At 36.5% G+C, this 21,414-nt stretch overlaps 1 protein-coding gene across 2 annotated transcripts in view; it reads left to right on the top strand.

Moving 5' to 3' along the window:
• RB1 (RB transcriptional corepressor 1) overlaps positions 1 to 21,414 on the top strand; it is a 130,245-nt gene that overhangs the window by 86,637 nt on the left and 22,194 nt on the right. The window lies entirely within an intron of this gene.

The following is a 21,414-nucleotide window of genomic DNA, read 5'->3' as shown; positions in this document are numbered from 1 at the left end:
ATCGAGGCCTTTTCCTCGGTTACCAGCTGTATTGTGAGATGGGCTTTCTCTGAAGAGAAAAAGAAAGCCGTGCTAGATTTGTAATATGACATCACAGGAAGAAGAGGCTGGACTTGGACAAAGAAAGGTTTCAGCCCAGTTTGTTTGCAGTTCCTTTAATCTGATAACGTGTCTGCTGGGAATACACCTAGGAGGCTTGCAAAGGGCCACTGACTGTTTAGCTGAGCAGTCTGCCCATTACCTCTTTTTATGCAGAAATGCCTCTGGAATGTTGGCCACCTCTCAGGGAGTTTTCTTTCTTTTCTTTTTTTTTTTTCTTTTTATTCTTTCTTTCTTTTTGGTAGTAGTAATTGAGAGAGGACAAAAATCAGTATGTGATTGCTTTTGTGTTTGGGATATGACTTTTTTTTGGAACTAAAATGTGTATGTGTATTTATAAACTGAAATTGTTAGTGATATCTTTTTTTTTTTTTTTTTTTTTTTTTTTAAATTTTATTTATTTATTTATTTATTTATGGCTGTGTTGGGTCTTCGTTTCTGTGCGAGGGCTCTCTCTAGCTGCGGCGAGCGGGGGCCACTCTTCATCGCGGTGCGCGGGCCTCTCACTATCGCGGCCTCTCTGGTTGCGGAGCACAGGCTCCAGACGCGCAGGCTCAGCAGTTGTGGCTCACGGGCCCAGTTGCTCCGCGGCATGTGGGATCTTCCCAGACCAGGGCTCGAACCCGCGTCCCCCGCATCGGCAGGCAGACTCTCAACCACTGCGCCACCAGGGAAGCCCCTGTTAGTGATATCTTAATATGACATTTAAAAAATCTGTTTACTGACTGTAAAAGAGAGAAATTGAATCTTTAGTTATAAAAAGGATTTCAGTTGAGAGACCAAGTTTTGCCACTCTTGGCTTCTGTTTTCCATAATTGCTCCTCAAGATTTAATTTAATTCCCATCATTGTGAGTGGCTCCAATCCTGGATCTCTTTACTTTTAGATAAACAATTTTCTCACATTCTTACCTCTTTCCTATAAAATTAAATTAATATTTTATAGCACTTCCAATTTTTAAAATCACTTCCACCAAAGAATAAATTTTATTTTATTTTTTTATAAATTTATTTATTTATTTATTTTTGGCTGCGTTGGGTCTTCATTGCTGTGCGCGGGCTTTCTCTAGTTGCGGCGAGTTGGGGGCTACTCTTCATCATGGTGCGCATGCTTCTCATTGCGGTGGCTTCTCTTGTTGTGGAGCACAGGCTCTAGGCATGCGGGCTTCAGTAGTTGTGGCGCATGGGCTCAGTAGTTGTGGCTCGCGGGCTCTAGAGCACAGACTCAGTGGTTGTGGCGCGTGGGCTTAGTTGCTCCGCGGCATGTGGGATCTTCCCGGACCAGGGCTTGAACCCATGTCTCCTGCATTGGCAGGCGGATCAAAGAATAAATTTTAAAATGTTTGTGTTTGGTGTGGTATTAATCTTACAGAACAAAATTGTGTCTTTTTAAACAAAAAAATTTTTTCCCTAAATTCATTGAAATAAATTTTGGAAAATAAAAGTTATACTACTTGGCTAAGTTTTAGGTTTGGAATTTTAATTCCCTCCAGCCCTCCCTTTACCCCTCTTAATATGACATTAACTATGTATTGGAATATGGGTCAGATTTTGTTTTCATTTAAAAGCTCATGTGAGTGGTTTCTTTCTATATATTTAAAGTATACTCATTTTTTAAAGCCCAAAGAAATCAGAAGAAAGTATGTGTGGGAAAGGGGTAGTTGAATGTAGATGTTATTTCCTCAGGAATTGAGGATGTCACAACCTGTGGACACATACATGTTTCTTTTGTTTTAAATTACCATTTTTCAGAAAAGGCTATATCCAGTTGTGGTTTACTGTTATTATTTTCTAGTTTGGTTTCATTTGGGCTGAAGCCCTTACTTTCGGATATCAATTAAGGAATTTGAGAATTTAAGAGCAATTTATTTTTCTTTCATAAATTACTTAGCTAATTTAAAACTAATATTTTTCAGTAACGTGTTTTGTGCTGATTTTGTACCTTTTTAATTTGGGCTTCACTCTCATGCTTAGCAACTTTTGTTGTTTGTTGATGAATCCCCCCTGAATTATAATCTATTTTTGTTGTTTTGACTAGGAAATTTACCTATAATCAAGTGACACAAAAAAATATGAGTATTACTTACAACCAGTAAACTTAAAACCTTAAAGGGCTGAATTTCTTTGTATCACGTTGGTATGGAAAAGAGGTAGTGTGTGTTGATATAAGAAGACAGGTGGAAACCTAGCGTGAACAGTAATGATGAGAGTAGTTAATGAGCTTGTGTTCTCACGGAGAAAAATTTCTGTTATAGTTTCTCAGTAATCGACTTTCAGATTGATAATCTCTTCTCTAGTCATCATTAAATAATGAAATTTAAGCAGTTATATGCCTTGACTTTGTTTACTTTTACCTTCATTTTGAATATGGCATTGTCCCATAAAACGTACTAATTCTACATTGGAATATTCTTCCACATATTGATGATGTCATTCACTTGACTTAATACTCACTTAACTGTTCATCTGTAGTTTTTTCATGTTTGAGTTACTGGTGCTTAAAAATAGATAGATCACTGTTCATTGAATTAAACTTTTTGTTATTATCAGTATATTAGTATATGTTTGTATTTCCAGTTTTACACAATGCTTGACCCTTAGTGGATACTCACATGTTTGCTGAGGCATGAATTATACTGATAAACTGGAATTTTATTGAGAGTTGTTTCTACTGAGGAAGAGCAATAGCAGAAGGGCTATCTGTTTTAACAGGAAGAAGATCATTGAATGCTAGATTTTATTGATTGATTGATTGATTGATTGATTGATTGCTGTGTTGGGTCTTCGTTTCTGTGCTAGGGCTTTCTCCAGTTGCGGCGAGCGGGGGCCGCTCTTCATCGCGGTGCGCGGGCCTCTCACTATTGTGGCCTCTCTTGTTGCGGAGCACAGGCTCCAGACGCGCAGGCTCAGCAATTGTGGCTCATGGGCCTAGTTGCTCCGTGGCATGTGGGATCTTCCCAGACGAGGGCTCGAACCTGTGTCCCCTGCACTGGCAGGCAGACTCTCAACCACTGCGCCACCAGGGAAGCCCTGAATGCTAGATTTTTCAAGACATTTAATTTGACTTCTAATTACGGAGCCAAAGTGAAATTAGATACCTTTAAAATTCCTTAGGTTAAGATTTGAGAATCGTAGAATAACTGCTTACAAAAGGGAGTTAAATGAATCCAAGGACTCAAGGATATTTAATAGTTGCTTTTGTATTTGATAGAGGCCAAACCAGTTTAGTGTGAGATTTGTATACTTCTAAAAGTTAAGTCTGGGAATCAGTTGGTTTCTTGAATGAGTTTTTTTAGGGGGTGAAATAACTACAGCTGATTTGAAATTTAATGAGTCTCATTATATAACTCATCACTTTGCAGATTTTTATTACATCAAGAAGCCAGGTCAATAACCAGCTAGCCTGTAAAGTACATGTTTTATTCATCACTATAGTAATGGTATAGTTGTGTTTTGGTTGTATAACTAATTTTTGTGTGTAAAAAATTTTGTGTGTAAAAAAAACTGTTAACTATTATAAGTTTAAGGATTTGAGTAACTTCTGAGTTCTTATCTAAAGTTCTGCTACAACTGTGGCTTTGAGAAGGCAAGAAATCTGACTTTTTCATACCTGATTGAAAATAGGCTTTGGTTTGCCATACAGAGTGAAGTAAGTCAGAAAGAGAAACACATATACTGTATGCTAACACATATATATGGAATCTAAAAAAAAAAAAAAGTGGTTCTGAAGAACCTAGGGGCAGGACAGGAATAAAGATGCAGACGTAGAGAATGGACTTGAGGACATGGGGAGTGGGAAGGGTAAGCTGGGACAAAGTGAGAGAGTGGTATGGACATATATACACTACCAAATGTAAAATAGATAGCTAGTGGGAAACAGCCGCATAGCACAGGGAGATCAGCTCGGTGCTTTGTGACCACCTAGAGGGGTGGGAAAGAGACGCAAGAGGGAGGGGATATGGGGATATATGTATACGTATGGCTGATTCACTTGGATATAAAGCAGAAACTAACACACCATTGTAAAGCAATTATATTCCAATAAAGATGTTAAAAAAATAAAAATAAAACATGGGCAATTTTGCATCCAAAAAAAACAAAACAAAACAAAATAGGCTTTGCTGAACACCCGTTATAAACAAATAATGTGTAAAGTGGGCTCCTCAGCCATTCTTCCTTTCTATTCTTTTTCATATTGGTTATTTCTAGCCTTGATAGTAATACCAGTTTTATCTTGTCCCTTTTTTATTCTCTCTGCTATCTTTTTAGACTAACCCTGTCGCTCTTATCTATATAGTTGTTATGGTGTCTTATCTTGTCTTACTTCTAGTCCCACCAGTTTCCCCTGCCAGACAGACACAGATCAAGTCATGAATGAATCAACTATTTATTGATTTATACCTTTCTTGCTTCCAAAAAGGATTTAAAGCAGATTATAATTTTAAAACTATCCAAACTGATGGAACTAAATATTTAAGATTTTTATTTTATAGAAATTATACCTACATTTAAGAAGTTTAAAAAGAAAGTCAGTGTGGAACAGTTAAAGTTTTTAAATGTGAGAAATGTGAGGAAAATTACTCTAAATATTAGTCATATCCATTATCCTAAAACTTATTCATTTTGAATGTAATAAATGTTTGCAAAAAGCAATAAATAAAAATCTTAAAACACAAATTCATTAACACATTAGTAAAAGAATAAAAGGCAGTACAACATGGGAAAGAGAAGGGTGGGAGGAGCAGTGTGAGAAGGGCAGAAAAATCTAGGCTGAGGGGAGCTGCTGCATTTGACACAAGGCAGAAAAGGAAAATATAGTAGATTATGTAGTTTTCATTTAATGAAAGAAAATGTTCCAGGGTGTCAAGGGAAAAACTTTGCTTTGCTTTATCTCAGAAATATATTGTGAATCTTTACACATGAACCACAGCAGATTGTGTTCTACTGGTAGAACGTGTGCCATTTCTTGTTGGCCCTCAATTTAGGAAAAGCACCCAATGTCAAATTGTGGTTCTGGGAAAATGTATTATTTGTTGGAAGATTAAAATAGTCCAAATATATGTGGTAGTTTGGTTTATGCTGAAGCAAATTTGACAATATAGTGCAAAGGATCTCACCTGATGACCTTAAAATTGCTGAAACCCCTGTTGTATACATTCTCCTGGGGCCAGGTCTTATGGCTTTGATTAGATTCTCAAACAAGATTATGACTAAGAACAGGTAAGAAACCACAGTCTAAAGAAATGAAGGATTAGCAAATCCTGTAGGCTATTCCACTGAGGTATCTGGAAATCTGAAACATTTTGAAAGTTTTTTTCTATGGATAGCTTAAAAGGAATCTCAAACTATTAGTTGCTAATGCAGATTCTTTATAAATGAAGTTAAGATGTGTGTATGTAGGCAATTAAATGTTAATGTGTATTTATTAATTAATTTATTTATTTGGTTATTCTGTCCTTTTCTTTTTACTTTTTCTTTTTAATTTATTTATTTAATTTATTTATATTTGGCTGCGTTGGGTCTTCGTTGCTACGCGTGGTCTTTCTCTAGTTGCGGCGAGCAGGGGTTACTCTTCGTTGCAGTGCTCGGGCTTCTCATTGCAGTGGCTTCTCTTGTTGTGGAGCATGGCCTGTAGGCACACGGGCTTCAGTAGTTGTGGCATGCATGCTCAGTAGTTGTGGCTCACGGGCTCTAGAGTGCAGGCTCAGTAGTTGTGGCGCACGGGCTTAGTTGCTCCGTAGCATGTGGGATCTTCCCGGACCAGGGCTTGAACCTGTGTCCCCTGCATTGGCAGACGGATTCTTAACCACTGCGCCACCAGGGAAGTCTTCTATTTTTATTTTAAATAGGAAAGTAAGAAAGTGTTGTGTTAAGAGCAGAAGCAGAGAATCAGAGAAGCTTAATATGCATTCACTTGACCTTTGTAGGGTTCTAGCTTCTTGGCTGTACAGTGAGGGAGTTGGACTGTTCAAAGGTGCTTTCCTGTTTGTATATCTGATTCCAGTTCTTTGAATGCTTAAGCTTTTAGGTTGGGTTTTTTCACTCTTAGGTATAACAAATCAAGAAGTCACTTTTCATTCTTTATGTTTAAGGATTTCTAGTTTTGAAACCAGTTTGTATATGTACAAGAATTATTCTTTGCTTAAGCCAGGAGTCTCATTGTATAAGAAGAACTTTGTTAATATTTTATCATGGTGTCAAGATTAAACATTAAAAAAAAGCCCTTCCTTTATATTTCTATAGCATTCTTCTCTAAAAGACCTTTCTTTTCCAAAACACAAACAAGATACTATGTTCTTTTACTATAAAATCGATCAAAGAGGAATTGTTCAAAACTTCAAGTATTCTCTCATTAAAAGTTTTGATGGCTATAATTGGAGTTGTACCTAAAATAACGTTGAGAATATGAGATACGCAAAAAAATTGGATGAGAAAGTATGTGAAATAAATATGTTCAAGTTTAAAAGAAAGTGTGGAACAGTGAAATTTTTAAATGTAAGAAAAATATTCTAAATTTATTTTATTCATTTTGAATGCAGCAAATGTTTGCCTTGATGAGAAGTGTTTCTTCAGGGCCTTTTTCCATCCCAAATTTATACCTGTGAAAACAGTTTTCTCATTTTGGATTTTTCTGAAGCCTGTTAATGATAAATTTTCTATTTAGATTTAGAAACAAAACTTTCTCAGCTTGAGAAAATATTTATAATTTATCTTGATAGAATATGTTTATTTTATATAAAAAGATCTTTTAGCCTAACAGGAAAATTTATTAAATTCTAGACAAACTTAGTATTACTATACTGATACCGTTTGAAAATGATTTACCTTTCTGTCATTACTGCAAACACTTAACACTTTATGTTACTCTTTACTGGAGCATGAGTCATCTGCCCAAGTTCAAAGCATTGAATCAGCTTGTAGGGTTCGGTAGGAGTAGAAGAAAGATTTAAAAGGTAATGGATAATGGTTTATAGCAAAGTAAAAGTGCACGGGAATGATGGTTGTAGCAGGTTCAAGCAAAGAGATAAAGGAAATTAAGAGAAGAAGGAATGTGGTTTAAGACTTAAAACTTGAGTAAGCATGTTTATCACTGTCAGCACTTGAGTTGTCCCTTCCTCCTTTTTTCCTGTCTCTTCCTGCTCCCCATTCCTTCATCTGCCCCTCTTAAAATCTTATCCCATTTTTCTGTGGAGACCTTTCAATCTCATCAGTTCCTTTTCTGTACTCCCACAGTACTTAGTTAAAATGTCTCACTTTTAAGACATATTCATGCAGTCAGTTAGGGTTAAAAAACAAAGAAATAATTGCAGTACAGCTAACAATATATGTTTGTACAGCATGGAGATGAGAGTCAACCAAGTCAATTAAAAGGTCTTCAGAGCAGATGATGTCTAGAGAAGGCTAGCCTTTAAAGTTGAATAAAAGTTTCCAGTTTCAAGTCTTAAAGACTAGAGCTGTGCCTGGTAATAATGTCGGTATAGTCCCACTAGTATAGTCATGTCTTTCTCAACCTTAAACACAGAAGATGATTTGAGTGACTGTCTCCTCAATTCTCTCAAGGATACCTCATAACTAGTTTCACTCTAAATTCCTAGAAGAGGAGTGAATATATACATTTGATTCAATTTCTTTTTTTCCTTTTTTTTTTTTTTTAACAAGTGACAGATTTTTAAGATCTAGTTCCGTGAACACTATTGCAAATACATTTAAAAGCAGAAACACATCTGAGTTTAAGCATTTTTGTAGATGTTTTGCTTTTAACCCAGCCAGAATTCAGAGAAGAAGATTGACTCTTTAACAGATATTAATACCCAAAGGCATATGGAAGAATTAATCAGTAAGGTTCTAAGCCACTAGTAATCCATTCCCAGAACAAACTTTCCATGATCACTTCTTTTTATTGGTTTTGCCAGTGTGTTCATTTTAATCAACTGATTTCACACTCTTGGAAATTTTGAGGATTTCCTATCAATGCCAGATGTTACCAGTGCTGCCTCAGAAAGGTTACAAACAAAGCCCGGAAGGACTGACTCTACAAAAGGGCCCCCTTTAAAGCCAAGCCTTTTGTTGTTCTTGTTTTTAGCTAAACAGAAGTGGACTGTTTCAGGCTGACCAAAAAAAGAAAGAGATTGCTGGCTTGTTGTCCTGGTTAAATGGATAGGTAAATAGGATAAGCACATTTAAGTTATTTTTCCTGCTTATGTTATCTTTATCTTTGGTATGCCGATATTTATTTGTTTATTCAAGAGCAAATATTTACTGAGTGCCAGCTGTGTGCCAAGTGCTCTTCTAGGTGTTAGATGTATAGCAGCAAATGAAACAGAATTCCTGAGCTTATATTTTATTTTGGAGAGAGAGGCAATCAATAAACAAGCAGTTATACAGTTGGCCGTATGGTGATAAGTTCTCTGAAGAAAAATACATTCAGGGGGAAAAAGGAGGTATTCTATATAGGGAGTTCTAGGAAGGGCCTGTTGATAAGGGGACACTTGAAGAAAGACTTGAAAGAAGTGAAGGAATAAATCATGTGGGTATCTCAGAGAATTAACCTTTAACTGTTAAACAGTCTTATAAAAGGCTCTCCTCAATCTGTATTTCCAGCCTCATCTTCCATCACTTCACTCACCAGGTTCATGTCCCCAAGATTTTCATGGCAATTGGAAATCTCTAAATAGTATTTCAATTTGATAAAATTCTGCATGTCGGTTTCTGATTTTTGTTTTGCATGACACATCATAAACTGGGAGTTTTGTTTTGGTTTGGTTTTGGCTACTTGACAGTGTTCTTCAAGCTGAATACTTCTAGGAAACTTACTATCTTAAATTAAAAGGAGCCCCAGGTCAATAGCTGCATTTCAAGTCAGATCCCACCCTGACTTCTGTGTCCCTGTGCAATTATTAGGTTTGTCTTTTTCTCTTGATGTTTTGGCTAGTACCCTATTACCTCAAGGGACTGAATTTTCTTCTGCTGAGTTCAGTTTCCCAATAGCAGTGACATCTGACAGCCTATATTAACTTGTTGATACAACTGCCAGTTAAAAAATGTCACTCGCCACCAGGTTCTACAAGAATTAAGTCCTTGGCCACTGTAGTTGTTGACCTTTAGCACCCCCCGAAAGGAGTTCAGGGCAGAATGAGGCACTCTGTGCTCTGGGAAAACTGGCAGAACAGTCCTTCAGATAGTTAGATATTTTCAGGGGAAATTTTTTATGAACCTGGATTCTTGCATCTTTCCATACTTAGAAAAGCACTGAAACCATTAACTAAGATATGTGCTCCTCATGACTAGCAGCAACCTTCTACCAAAATGTGTGCTTGGTTGCAAGTACCACCTTCGCCAAAATCACATATATACTGACCTCTCCCCTTACCTCTTCAGAACAGTTTCACACAACTGAGGGGTTATCTCCTGGGCTATAGTCGTCAGTAAGACACTGAATAAACTTGACTCACAGCTTTTACGTTGTATGTTTGTTTTTTTGTTTGTTGTGGGTTTTTTTGGTTTTATTTTGAAGTAGACACAACTAGGTCAGCTTTCTTTACTTCTGTTAATTATCTATCCTACATCTGGTTGAATGGACATCTAGGACCTTAAAGGTAGTTCTATCCCACTTGTCTTTTTTCCTTGATAACATGGTATCCTAAGTTTGGGTCTACCTTCAGATTGTTGTCACCATGTCTGTCCTTCACAGAGCCAACTCCTGGCCTTACTCTCATTTTCTGACATATGACCATTATCCAGCCCTACTCCTACCTGGAACCATGACCAGTTTTCTCTGACTCAACTCCATTACTTTCTAAGCACATGTGACATCAGTCCATGAGCTTTGTTTTTTAAATTTTTTTTTAGGAATAAATTGTTTATTTATATTGTAGGAGAGATATTATTAAGGCTCTTAAAGAGCAATAATAAGAGAAATAGAATAAAATTAGCAGTAAAAAGATAATATAACTCTACTACTGTAATAAATCAGCTGTTTATAATTTTCCAGCCTAAAAAACTTTTAAAATTGAGATACAATTGACATATAACATTATATTAGTTTTGGGTGTACAACATAATGATTCAGTATTTGTATATATTGTGAAATGGTCACCACAATAAATCTGATTAACATTCATCACCACACATAATTATAATTTTTTTTCTTGTGATGAGAACATTTTTAATCTTTCAGCAACTTTCAGATATGCACTACGGTGTTATTAACTGTAGTCACCGTGCTGTATCTTACATCCATGACTTATTTATTTTATAACTAGAAGTTTGTACTTTTTGACCCCCTTCACCCTTTTTGCCCACCCTCCGCCCCCTGCCTCTGGCAACCCTCAATCTATTCTCTGTGTCTACAAGCTCGTTTTCTTTTTTTTTAACCCACATATAAGTGAGGTTGTCCCTTGGTGTCTGCAGGGGATTGGCTCCAGGATCCCTGCAGATACTAAAATCCGTGGATGCTCAAGTCCCTTATATAAAATGGCATAGCCCAATCAGCCGTTTATATCCATAGGTTCCACCTCCCACAATATGGAAGGCCAACTCTATTTATCTTTGTCTGACTTATTTTACTTAGCATAATGCCCTCAACTAAGAGACACCTGCAGCCTGACCTGGGGACAGTGTTCAGATTCACATAACCACCATCATAGACAAGATACTGAACAGTTGCATCATAGAAGGAAATACACTCACATCTCTCCAGCCCCACTATGCGTGTCCTAACCCCTGGCCACTATTGTTCTGCCCTTTATTTCTAAAATTTTGTTATTTCAAAATATTATATAAATAAAATCAAATAGGATTATCTTTCTTCTCACTCAGCCAAATTCTCTGGAGATTTAAGATACTGCATGTATCAATAGTTCATACCTTTTTATTGCTGACTAATATTTCATAGTACGAATATACTACAGTTTCTTTAACCATACACATATTGAAGAATATTTTTGACTATCACAAGTAAAGCTGCCATAAACATTTGTGTACAGGTTTTATATAAGCATGAGTTTTCATTATTCTGGGATAAGTGCCCAAAGAGTGCAATTGCAGAGTCATGTGGTTATTGTGTTTTATTTTGTGAGACTGCCAGATATTTTCCAGAGTGGTTGTACCATTTTGAATTCCCATCAGCAATATATGGGTGATCCAGTTTCTCTGCATCCTTGCCATTGTTTGGGATTGCCACTATTTTTTCTTTTAGCCATTCTGATCATGTGAGGATAGTTCATTGAGGTTATAATTTACATTGCCCATCAGGATGATGGCTAATGGTATTGAATATCTTCTTCTGTTTACTTGTGATCTGTATTTCCTCTCTGGTGAAATGTCTCTTCATGTCTTTGCCCATTTTCTAATTGGATTGTTTGTGGGTTTTTTACCATTGAGTTTTGAGAGTTCTTTATATATTCTAGATACTAGTCTTTTGTTGGATATGTGGCTTGTAAATAATTTCTCCTAGTCTCTAGCTTCTTTTTTCATCCTTTTCACATGTCTTTCTCATGGCAAAAGTTTTAAATTTTGATGAACTCCTGTTTATCAGTTTTTTATTTTGTGAATCATGCTTTTGGTGTCAAGTCTAAGGACTCGAGATCCCCAAGATTTTCCCCTATGTTTTAAAAGTCTTATAGCTTCACATTTAATATTTAAGTCCATGATCCATTTCCAATTTATTTTTGTACAAGGTTTGAGATTTAGGTCAAGGTTCATTCTTTTTCCATTGATTTGCTTTTGCACCTTCATCAAAAGGGAATAAAGAACAGATGGAACAAATAGATGTAGGATTTAAAGTAACCAAGTCAATAACTACATTAAAGTTAAATAGCCTAAACCCCAATTAAAAGGCAGAGATTGTCTGAGTGGATAAAAAAGGAAGACCCAACTCTGTGCTATCTACAAGAAACCAGTTTTAAATATAAAGGCATAAATATGTTAAAAGTAAAAGCATGAATCAAAAGGTTAGGTGATGGATGGAACTGAGGGTAATTCTAAGATTTGTACTGTGGGTGATTAGGTGATTGATTAACAGTTAACCAAAGAGGATATTGAAGGAGTCATAGCTGATTGGTGATGAGGATAATAAGTTCATGTTAATGTTTGAACTTGTTAATATTTGAGATGTTTGCCACATATACGTGTAGAGATCCAAGGTATCTAGTTGGAAATACTGGATCTGGAATTTGCAAGAATAGTTTTAGTCAGAAAGGTAGATTTAGGAATAAGTAGAGATGTAACTAAAGCCATGATAGTGGCTCAGCCAGCATATATATTGGCAAAAGGATCCTGAGAAATATCAATATTAAAGAAGTAGTGAAGTTGAATGGGAAAGAACTGTCAGAAAAGTCAAGGCCTGCCCAAAATTTTATGTTTTGTATTCTAGTTTCCTTTTGCAAGGTAGAATGGTCTTATAATGATTTGGCTTAGGATAGTACAAAAACATTTCCTGTAATGTAAGGCCAATAATATTTCTTAAAATACCCAGAAAACAATAGCAATTCCTGTCTTCCACTTCCCCTATTGTTAATTTTTCTACTAGCACTGGAGAACTCTTACGTACTTGGATAATCAGAATCTCTTTTAGGAACACCTTGACCTGATAGCCTTTAAGTCCTTTACTCTCTGGAGAAGTTCACATTTGCTTTAGATGTATGTTAATATGAAAGATCATGTAGAGTAGACTTATAACTTTTTCTATCCATATTACTTGCTGACAGAGAGAGTCTGGTTTCCTTCACATGATTAAATGGCAAAATAGAGTGGAATGTCCAGAGAGTGATTATGCTGAGAGTTAATTTAAGTAGATCAGTAATGACATAAGACAGCTTGCCTGAGACCAAGAGTAAACTTCTGTCTGAGTCCTGAATGTGAACAGTGCTATAGATATAAATGCATAAATTTTCAGAAGTCAAATAGTCCATTAAATACTTTCTTTAGATTAAAAAAAAAATCAGATTCTGTATTAGTTATCTATTGCTGTGTAAGAAATTACCCCAAACCTTAACAGTTTAGTAAAACAACTAATGTTTTGCTTCGCACATAATTTCTGAAGGTTGGGAATCTGGGAGTGGTTTAGCTATGTGGTTTTGGCTCCAGTTCTCTCAGGAAAGTTCCTCAAGTTGTCAACAAAGGCTGCAGTCAGCTTAAATCCTTCCTGGAATTCGAGAATCTGCTACCAAGTTCACTCCCACGGTTGTTGGCAGCCCTCATTCCTTCACTGGTTGTTGGCCAGAGGCTTCATTTGTTTGCCACATAGACCTCTCCATAGGGTTGCTTACTCCAAGGCAGCTGCTTTCGCCTAGAGCAAGAAGAGATCCGAGAGAAAGAGAGAGAGAGAGAGAGAGAGAGAGAGAGAGAGAGAGAGAGAGCGAGCACGCGAGCACGCGCCTAAGACGGAAACTGCAGGTTTTTTATAAGCTAATCTCAGAACTGACATGCTGTCACTTCTGCTATATGCCAATGACCACACAGACTAATCCTAAGACAGTGTATAAGGGTGTAAATACCCAGTGGCAGGAATTATAGGGGTTATTTTGGAGGCCAGGTGCCACAGTTGATATTTAGTGTCAGTTAGAAATCAAATCTTATCATCTACTTTCTTCTTTGTGCTTTGCTGTGTTTAATTAAACCTATGGTATGGTTATGTCATATAACATTCTAGAAATATTTATTGAGTGTCCACTATATGCTTGGCACTGGGTTTTGTTTTTGTTTTTTGTTTTTGTTTTTTTTTTGCTGCATTGCGTCTTTGTTGCTGCATGCGGGCTTTCTCTAGTTGTGGTGAGCAGGGGGGCTACTCTTCGTTGCAGTGCGCATGCTTCTCATTGCGGTGGCTTCTCTTGTTGTGGAGCACGGGCTCTAGGCGTGTGGGCTTCAGTAGTTGTGGCTCACAGGCTTAGTTGCTCCACAGCATGTGGGATCTTCCCAGACCAGGGATGGAACCCATGTCCCCTGCATTGGCAGGCGGATTCTTAACCACTGTGTCACTAAGGAAGTCGCCGGCACTGGGCTTTTATTTTAAGAACTCTCTAAAAGTCCCGTCTGGAGAAGAAGTTAGACTTGGGGTATATTTTGAAGTTGGAGCCAATATGACTTGCATGGATTGGACAGTGGAGAGTGAGACAAAGAATAATAAACATGATTCTTTTTTGCTTTGGGCAACTGTATATAAGAAGTGTTAATGATATGGGAAAAACTGAGGAGGAGTGGAAATTTTTTGGTGGTAGAGGACGATTACAGTTCATTTCAAATGAACATGTTGAATAAGGTGGAAGAGGACAGATGCTTCTGAAGTGACCCTATCAGTAGCTGGCAACTGGAGGGTTGTTTACCTTTATGTTCCTACTTCCTAGTAAAGCTCCTGTTACAGAATAGACATATGACGAATAATGGGTGGATGGATGCATGGATAACTAGGCATTATTGTCATTAGCATCTCCACTTTACAGTTGAGAAAAGTGAATCATAACAAGGTTAAGCAACTTTCTCCAGGGTCATGCGGCCAGTAAGTGGTCAGGACTTGAACCCTTGTGGTGTGGCTCCAGAGTCTGTGTTTCTGTCCACTGCACCATACTTCTTCTCATTATTATTATCATGGCATAATCATTATCATAAACCTATATCTATATATCTCTGTGACCAATTGGGTTGGGGGAGATGGAGTAATAAAAGTGATACTTGAGTGAAACATGAAGACTGTTGGTGAACAAAATGCCACCTTCATCCTTGGAAGAGGAATTCACTTTGGTATAATCCTATTGTGCTAATTTAAAGCATAACCAGGTAAACCATCTAAGGGTTAAACCATATCTGAAGAGAAAGTAACATACCTGATTAATAGCATACCTAAATCCTATTAAAGGCTCAGGTTTACTTGCGTATCTTTGTGAGTCTCAAGGTCTCCTGAAATGTCTTTGTTTGAGAAACGAGTGGGATTAGGCGACTCCAGCTGAATATATGTGAATTTGTTCCATTTATCCCATATGTAAAGATACTCAGTTTGTCAATGACTAGAAAATGTAAAACATTGAGTATGACATACATGCATTAGCTGGTGTTAATTGTTAGCATTATTTTACGCAGATGAAAGCCATTACTTAGATTGCACTTCAGAGTGCCCCTAATGAATACAGGAAAGAATGCCTTGACAATAGGAATTAGTACATTATGGTGGTTGTAGAATAAATCAGTATTGTTTATTTTTTAAAGACTTTGTTTAACTTAGTTTATTGTGGTTTTAGTTATACAGAAGTTTTCAGGTTCTGTATAGTCAGATTGCTTCATCTTTTCCTTTATGACTTCTGGGTTATGGTCAAACCTAAAAAGTCCTTTCCTTTCAAGAAGTTATAGAAACTTACACAAGCCTCTTAGATAGACTCATCCACCAGCGGGCAGACAGCAGAAGCAAGAAGAACTACAATCCTGCAGCCTGTGGAACAAAAACCACATTCACAGAAAGACAGACAAGATGAAAAGGCGGAGGGCATTATACCAGATGAAGGAACAAGATAAAACCCGAGAAAAACAACTAAATGAAGTGGAGATAGGCAACCTTCCAGAAAAAGAATTCAGAATAATGATAGTGAAGATGATCCAGGACCTCGGAAAAAGAATGGAGGCAAAGATCGAGAAGATGCAAGAAATGTTTAACAAAGACCTAGAAGAATTAAAGAACAAACAAACAGAGATGAAAAATACAATAACTGAAATGAAAACTACACTAGAAGGAATCAATAGCAGAATAACTGAGGCAGAAGAACGGATAAGTGACCTGGAACACAGAATGGTGGAATTCACTGCTGTGGAACAGAATAAAGAAAAAAGAATGAAAAGAAATGAAGACAGCCTAAGAGACCTCTGGGACACCACTAAATGCAACAACATTTGCATTATAGGGGTCCCAGAAGGAGAAGAGAGGGAGAAAGGACCAGAGAAAATATTTGAAGAGATTATAGTCAAAAACTTCCCTAACATGGGAAAGGAAATAGCCCTCCAAGTCCAGGAAGCGCAGCGAGTCCCATACAGGATAAACCCAAGGAGAAACATGCTGAGACACATAGTAATCAAATTGGCAAAAATTAAAGACAAAGAAAACTTACTGAAAGCAGCATGGGAAAAATGACAAATAACATACAAGGGAACTCCCATAAGGTTAACAGCTGATTTCTCAGCAGAAACTCTACAAGCCAGAAGGGAGTGGCATGATATACTTAAAGTGATGAAAGGGAAGAACCTGCAACCAAGATTACTCTACCCGGCAAGGATCTCATTCAGATTCGTTGGAGAAATCAAAAGCTTTACAGACAAGCAAAAGCTAAGAGAATTCAGCACCACCAAACCAGCTCTACAACAAATGCTAAAGGAACTTCTCTAAGTGGGAAACACAAGAGAAGAAAAGGACCTACAAAAACAAACCCAAAACAATTAAGAAAATGGGACTAGGAACATACATATTGATAATTACCTTAAACGTGAATGGATTAAATGCTCCAACCAAAAGACACAGGCTTGCTGAATGGATACAAAAACAAGACCCATCTATATGCTGTCTACAAGAGACCCACTTCAGACCTAGGGACACATACAGACTGAAAGTGAGGGGATGGAAAAAGATATTCCATGCAGACGGAAATCAAAAGAAAGCTGGAGTAGCAATACTCATATCAGATAAAATAGACTTTAAAATAAAGAATGTTGCAAGAGACAAGGAAGGACACTACATAATGATCAAGGGATCAATCCACGGAGAAGATATAACAATTATAAATATATATGCACCCAACATAGGAGCACCTCAATACATAAGGCAACTGCTAACAGCTATAAAAGAGGAAATCGACAGTAACACAATAATAGTGGGGGACTTTAACACCTCACTTACACCAATGGACAGATCATCCAAAATGAAAATAAATAAGGAAACAGAAGCTTTAAATGACACAATAGACCAGATAGATTTAATTGATATTTATAGGACATTCCATCCAAAAACAGCAGATTACACTTTCTTCTCAAGTGCGCACGGAACATTCTCCAGGATAGATCACATCTTGGGTCACAAATCAAGCCTCAGTAAATTTAAGAAAATTGAAATCATATCAAGCATCTTTTCTGACCACAACGCTATGAGATTAGAAATGAATTACAGGGAAATAAAACGTAAAACACACAAACACATGGAGGCTAAACAATACGTTACTAAATAACCAAGAGATCACTGAAGAAATCAAAGAGGAAATCAAAAAATACCTAGAGACAAATGACAATGAAAACACGACGACCCAAAACCTATGGGATGCAGCAAAAGCAGTTCTAAGAGGGAAGTTTATAGCTATACAAGCCTACCTAAAGAAACAAGAAAAATCTCAAATAAACAATCTAACCTTACACCTAAAGGAACTAGAGAAAGAAGAACAAACAAAACCCAAAGTCAGCAGAAGGAAAGAAATCATAAAGATCAGAGCAGAAATAAATGAAATAGAAACAAAGAAAACAGTAGCAAAGATCAATAAAACTAAAAGCTGGTTCTTTGAGAAGATAAACAAAATTGATAAACTATTAGCCAGACTCATCAAGAAAAAGAGGGAGAGGACTCAAATCAATAAAATTAGAAATGAAAAAGGAGAAGTTACAACAGCCACTGCAGAAATACAAAGCGTCCTAAGAGACTACTACAAGCAACTCTATGCCAATAAAATGGACAACCTGGAAGAAATGGACAAATTCTTACAAAGGTATAACCTTCCAAGACTGAACCAGGAAGAAATAGAAAATATGAGCAGACCAATCACAAGTAATGAAATTGAAACTGTGATTAAAAATCTTCCAACAAACAAAAGTCCAGGACCAGATGGCTTCACAGGTGAATTCTATCAAACATTTAGAGAAGAGCTAACACCCATCCTTCTCAAACTCTTCCAGAAAATTTCAGAGGAAGGAACACTCCCAGACTCATTCTTTGAGGCCACCATCACCCTGATACCAAGACCAGACAGAGATACTACAAAAAAAGAAAATTACAGACCAATATCACTGATGAATATAGTTGCAAAAATCCTCAACAAAATACTAGCAAACAGAATCCAACAACACATTAAAAGGATCATACACCATGATCAAGTGGGATTTATCCCAGGGATGCAAGGATTCTTCAATATACGCAAATCAATCAATGTGATACACCATATTAACAAATTCATGAATAAAAACCATATGATCATCTCAATAGATGCAGAAAAGGCTTTTGACAAAATTCAACACCCATTTATGATAAAAACTCTCCAGAAAGTGGGCGTAGAGGGAACCTACCTCAACATAATAAAGGCCATATACGACAAACCCACAGCAAACTTCATTCTCAATGGTGAAAAACTGAAAGCATTTCCTCTAAGATCAGGAACAAGACAAGGATGTCCACTCTCACCACTGTTATTCAACATAGTTTTGGAAGTCCTAGCCACAGCAATCAGAGAAGAGAAAGAAGTAAAAGGAATACAAATTAGAAAAGAAGAAGTAAAACTGTCACTGTTTGCAGATGACATGATACTATACACAGAGAATCCTAAAGATGCCACCAGAAAACTACTAGAGCTAATCAATGAATTTGGTAAAGATGCAGGATACCAAATTAATGCACAGAAATCTCTTGCATTCCTATACACTAATGATGAAAAATCTGAAAGACAAATTAAGGAAACACTCCCATTTACCACTGCAACAAAAAGAATAAAGTACCTAGGAATAAACCTATCTAGGGAGACAAAAGACCTGTATGCAGAAAACTATAAGGCACTGATGAAAGAAATTAAAGATGATACCAACAGATGGAGAGATATACCATGTTCTTGGATTGGAAGAATCAATATTGTGAAAATGACTATACTACCCAAAGCAATCTACCAATTCAATGCAATCCCTATCAAATTACCAATGGCATTTTTTAGGGAACTAGAACAAATCATCTTAAAATTTGTATGGAGACACAAAAGACCTCGAATAGCCAAAGCAGTCTTGAGGGAAAAAAACGGAGCTGGAGGAATCAGACTCCCTGACTTCAGATTATACTACAAAGCTACAGTAATCAAGACAATATGGTACTGGCACAAAAACAGAAACATTGATCAATGGAACAAGATAGAAAGCCCAGAGGTAAACCCATGCATCTATGGTCAACTAATCTATGACAAAGGAGGCAAGGATATACAATGGAGAAAAGACAGTCTCTTCAATAAGTGGTGCTGGGAAAACTGGACAGCTACATGTAAAAGAATGAAATTAGAACACTCCCTAACACCATACACAAAAATAGACTCAAAATGGATTCGAGACCTAAATGTAAGACCGGACACTATAAAACTCTCAGAGGAAAACATAGGAAGAACACTCTTTGACATAAATCACAACAAGATCTTTTTTGATCCGCCTCCTAGAGTAATGGAAATAAAAACAAAAATAAACAAATGGGGCCTAATGAAACTTTAAAGCTTTTGCACAGCAAAGGAAACCATAAACAAGACGAAAAGACAACCCTCAGAATGGGAGAAAATATTTGCAAACGAATCATCAGACAAAGGATTAATCTCCAAAATATATAAACAGCTCATTCAGCTCAATATTAAAGAAACAAACAACCCAATCCTAAAATAGGCAGAAGACCTAAATAGACATTTCTCCAAAGAAGACATACATATGGCCAAGAAGCACATGAAAAGCTGCTCAACATCACTAATTATTAGAGAAATGCAAATCAAAACTACAATGAGGTATCACCTCACACCAGTTAGAATGGGCATCATTAGAAAATCTACAAACAACAAATGCTGGAGAGGGTGTGGAGAAAAGGGAATCCTCCTGCACTGTTGGTGGGAATGTAAAATGATACAGCCACTATGGAGAACAGTATGGAGGTTCCCTAAAAAACTAAAAATAGAATTAGTATATGATCTAGCAATCCCACTACTGGGCATATATCCAGAGAAAACCATAATTCAAAAAGACACATGCACCCCAATGCTCACTGCAGCACTATTTACAATAGCTAGGTCATGGAAGCAACCTAAATGCCCATCGACTGACGAATGGATAAAGAAGATGAGGCCCATATATACAATGGAATATTACTCAGCCATAAAAAGGAACGAAATTGAGTCATTTGTTGAGACGTGGATGGATCTAGAGACTGTCATACAGAGTGAAGTAAGTCAGAAAGAGAAAAACAAATATCGTATATTAACGCATGTATGTGGAACCTAGAAAAATGGTACAAATGAACTGGTTTGCAGGGTAGAAGTTGAGACACAGATGTAGAGAAGAAACGTATGGACACCAAGGGGGGAAAGCCGCAGGTGGGGGGGTGTGGGGATGATGGTGTGCTGAAATGGGCAATTGGGATTGACATGTATACACTGATGTGTATAAAATTGGTGACTAATAAGAACCTGCTGTATAAAAAAATAAATAACATGAAAAAATTTAAAAATAAAGAAGAAGTTATAAAGAAGGGGGTGAAGGGATGAAAAGAAAATAAAAAGGTTACTATGTGAGTTAATGAATGCTAATGTAGCTTGATTGTGGTGATCATTTCACAATGTATGAAGCCATCACGTTGTGCACCTTAAATATATATGATTTTTGTCAATTATACTTCAATAAAGGTGAAAAAAGATTTTTTTGAAAGTTATAAAGATATTCTCGTATACTTCTAATACTTTCTCAATTTTGTTTTTTAACATAAGTAATTGATTTTCTATATATTATGAAAGTGTAATAATTTTTTTTCAAATTGCTAGCTAATTTTTCACTTTTTATTGAATAGACTATCTTCATATTTTTACAAAATCTACTTATATTCTACAGTGTTTTGTATTTTTATTTACGGATACACCGCTTTTCCTTTTGAAATAAACCTAGCATCTTGGCCATCTGTCTGTTTTCTTGCCCTTTAGTTCAAGTACTAAAAGAATAGAATATATATGGCCCCCATTTTTATGGACTTGCAAGCTTTCACCTCCAGAAAGTTACAGTTTTTGAATCAAGGTTTTTAATGGTTCTTACTGCTGGTCTTACTTTTTTGTAAATGATATTTTAAAAATTATGCTTTTAAACTTTTTGCTTGGTATATAGAAATATAATTATTTTTCACATTGATTTCATAACAGTACAGAAACCTTGCTGATCTCTCTTATTCTAATAATTTCACTGTAGATCCTTTTGAATTTTCTTTATCAGCAGATAAATCATTTGTGAATAGTGGTATTTTTGTTCTTTCTTCCTTTCCAGTCTTTTTTCTTAGACTTATTGAGCAGACTGGAACTTTAAGTATAATGCTG

The sequence above is a fragment of the Balaenoptera musculus genome, chromosome 18, assembly GCF_009873245.2.
Source record: "Balaenoptera musculus isolate JJ_BM4_2016_0621 chromosome 18, mBalMus1.pri.v3, whole genome shotgun sequence".
Taxonomy (NCBI): Eukaryota; Metazoa; Chordata; class Mammalia; order Artiodactyla; family Balaenopteridae; genus Balaenoptera; species Balaenoptera musculus.
This window is presented reverse-complemented; position numbering and strand designations above follow the sequence as displayed.